Source organism: Triticum dicoccoides, chromosome 5A (genome assembly GCF_002162155.2).
Source record: "Triticum dicoccoides isolate Atlit2015 ecotype Zavitan chromosome 5A, WEW_v2.0, whole genome shotgun sequence".
NCBI lineage: Eukaryota > Viridiplantae > Streptophyta > Magnoliopsida > Poales > Poaceae > Triticum > Triticum dicoccoides.
Genome location: NC_041388.1, coordinates 224,106,940 through 224,110,843, shown reverse-complemented (window position 1 = coordinate 224,110,843; position 3,904 = coordinate 224,106,940).

Genomic DNA, 3,904 nt, shown 5'->3' with positions numbered 1-3,904 from the left:
GCTTCCCTGTTTCTGTCCATCAAAGTTGACTGAATTTCCAACATTGCTACATAGCCTCTCGGAACTATTTCCAAACATAGTTCACGAAGATTTTCTGCTAACTCCTTCGGTATTTCTCCCGTCATTAACGTATTGACATGGCTCTTGTGGCTTAATGCATCACCTACTACATTAGCCTTCCCGGGATGATAATGCAATCTCATACATAATCCTTGATGAGCTCCAACCGTCTCCTTTGTCTGAGGTACAACTCCTTCTGCGTGAAAATGTACTTCAAACTCTTGTGATCCGTGTACACCTCACAATGGTTTCCAATGAGGAAACGTCTCCATGTCTTCAATGCATGCACTACGGCTACTAACTCCAAATCATGCGTGGCAAAATTCATTTCGTGAGGCTTCAGTTGTCGTGAAGCATACGAAACAACTCTCCCTTCCTGCATAAGCACTGCTCCAAGTCCTCGACGTGAAGCGTCGCAATACACCTCATAATCCTTGGTTTGATCTGGCAAAATCAACATTGGTGAGGTAACCAAACGGTTCTTCAATTCCTGGAAACTAGCCTCACACTCCTCAGTCCATTTGAACTTAGTATCCTTCTTCAACAACTCCGTCATAGGCTTCGCAATTTTTGAGAAGTTCTCAATAAATCTCCGGTAGTATCCTGCGAGTCCAAGAAAACTCCGGATCTCTCCAACTATTGTTGGTGCTTCCCACTTTGTCACGGTTTCAACTTTAGCGGGATCTACTGCTATACCTTCTCCGGATATAACATGTCCGAGGAATCCTACTTCCTCTTGCGGTTCTCAATTTGCTGCTGCTTCCCTTCAATCATAAGAGCACGATCTACCAACTCCTGGTAGTTGTTGAAGGTGGCTACCATCAACTGCATACTCAACTCATCATTCAGTCCTTCCAGGAATTTCTCCTGCTTAGCTGCATCCGTAGCAACGTCATCTTGGGCATAACGTGCTAGCTTACTAAACTCCTCCACATACTGGCCAATTGTCTGTCCTCCTTGGCGCAAGTTACGAAACCCACGCTTCTTCATGGCCATTGCTCCTGCTAAAACATGGGCAGTATGAAAAGCCTGCTGAAACTGGTCCCATGTGACAGTGTCGACTGGGCAGGTGGCTGTGAAATTCTCCCACCAGGATGCTGCGGGTCCTTCTAACTGATGTGCGGCAAACTTCACCCTCTCCGCATCTGTGCATCCTGCTGTGGTCAACTCCCTAGCTGTCTTGCGGAGCCAATCGTCTGCTACTATCGGCTCGGTGCTACTGGAAAACACCGGCGGATTCAGCCTAAGAAAACGGGCTAAGTGGTCAACAGGTGGTGGTGGTGGTGGTGGGTTGTTGTTGTTCCCCTGATTCTGATTCTGAACTAGCAACTGCATCAAGGTGTTCTGCTGCTGGATCAACTGGGTGAGCTCCGGCGGAAAGGCAAATCAGGGGTCACGTCTCGGAGGCATCTGAGGGTTTAGAAAAGATGAGATATAAGAATAGAGGGGGTCTAAGGAGAAAACACTACCCATATGCACATGAGGCAAAAGCAAACAATTCACTTCACTCAAACAAACAAAGGCATACAATCGATCTAACTATCGCAAAGTGCTTGGACTACTATATTTACATGGTGGACTACTACTACTGATGAGGTGGTCTACTAGAAATATTCTATGGTTGTAGACTCCATGATATCTGCTCCTGCTTCATCCACATAGTCATCATTGCTACTATCTTGTTCCGAGTAAGTGCCATCAATGATGATATAGTCTTCCGGGCTAATCTCTTTGGGTTCTTCGTCTTCATCTACTGGTGTCGGGCCTCCCATAAATACTGCTAGCTTCATAGTTAGGTCAGCATTCTTATCCACCAATACTTCAATTTCTTCTTCATAATCTTCGCGTGTAGCCTTGAGTTCTTCCTCTAGTTCCTTGATTCTAGTTTTAGCCTTCTTCAGATCTATCATGTCGGCGCACATCTGATTCTCCTGTCGTCGAATGTGCTGGTTTAACTCTTGGATAAAAGCTGCGATTGATCTATCTTTCCTGGTGCTGATCATCTCCCAGTGTTCATCTCGGCGCCCACAAATCTGGTAGATAGTATCCTTGAGATCCTTGCGGTAGACTTCTCCAATGCGTCCCATGGAGATGTGAGCTGCCATACTCTTTCTAGACTCCAAGTTGGTGCATCAAAAGAAAACTCTATGGGCTCAGTGACTGCCATGAACGTCCTTCCTGGAACTTGAACTTGTATCATCCAACGCTCTTCTTCAGGTAAAGTGGCGTTGTAGGTTCCCGTGAAGCTTGGTACTCCTATGTTCAAGTATCTAGTGACTTCCTTCAAGTGGCGTCCAAAGGGTGTATCTTCATCTGGTTGTGTGAACTTGTTCCTTGCATCCGCCATCCTAAAGAGTAGAAAAGATGAGAAGTCAGAAGAGAAGAGAGTGAGTAGTGATCTAGGTCTTTCAGCTTAGTGGTTGTGTCCTACAGTCAGCGTGTGCTCTGATACCATCTCTGTAGCGACCAGACCTCAAACAGTCTGATCTCTGTGCTCCGGTGTCATCCCTGGATCAGTAATGCTGACACCACACAGTACTCGGAGGATTTATAGCAGAGTAGCAATCACACACTTATTACAACGAGTGTCTCAAAAGAGAACTTGTTACAATAAATATGGCTTAAGGCCATCTAATAACGATAACAGCGGAAGGCTTGGAAGATAAGTGAGTCCATCAACTCCAACGGCATCACTGAGTATAGAACCACGACCTAAAAACTCCTTATTCATCGTCTGAAAAGTCTGCAACATTAACGTTGCAGCCCGAAAACGGGTCAGCACATGGAATATGCTGGCAAGGTAACACATAGTGAGTAATGGAATGCAACAGCTATACTATATGCATATTTGGCTGGTGGAAAGCTCTATGGTTACAGTTTTTGCGTAAAGCCAATTTTTTCCTACTTCAAAGGAATAAATTTAATTACTATCATGGTGGTTGTTAAACATTGAGAATGGTTGACAGCATTCTCAATCCCAATTAAAATAACATCATTAAACCCAACAAAATTAACTTTAGAGTAACATGTTGAGATTCACATGATAATCCAGGTACTAGATACTCAAGATGTCCATAACCGGGGACACGGCTAACCATGATTAGTTTATTACACTCTGCAGAGGTTTGTGCACTTTTCCCCACAAGACTCGATCGCCTCCGTTGGATTTCTCGCACTACATGGTGTTTGAGAAACGGATGACCGAGACACAGTCTTTCAGAAGCACTAGCACCTTACGATGGATAGACCGGTACACCTACTTTCCCCTACATCTGCTAGTCTACCCTGTAAGAGTTCGCGCGACTTACTCAACTATGCCAGAGCCCATAATGGCTTGTGGCTGCACACGGAAGTGTCTAGTATGAATAATCTCATGATCCCTTTGAGCCTGGGTGGCGGTCCAAAAGAAAACAGGCAAGTCCTGGAATACCCAGGTGCCTCAATCCACCCAGATGTGTGTTTAGGTTGCCACCTTAGATAAACCCTTAATTAACAATATCACATCTGTCATGGATATCACTCACCCAATCCACGTCTACTAGCATAGCATGGCATAATAAGCAAACGTAGAAATAACTCCCAAAGATTTGATAATAAACAGGTAATAGGTACTACCTCATCTACTTCCCATCCCACAATTTAATTAGATCCTAATCATGCAATGTGTGAGGATTGATCTAATGCAATAAAACTGGGTTGTAGAAAAATGTATGATCAAAGTGTTACTTGCCTTGCTGATGATCCGCGAAACCTAGAGATTCAAAGTAACAGGCGGCGCACTCCGGATATTCTATCGCAGACAAACAAACAAGCATACAATAAGTACTCATCTAATGCACAGGTA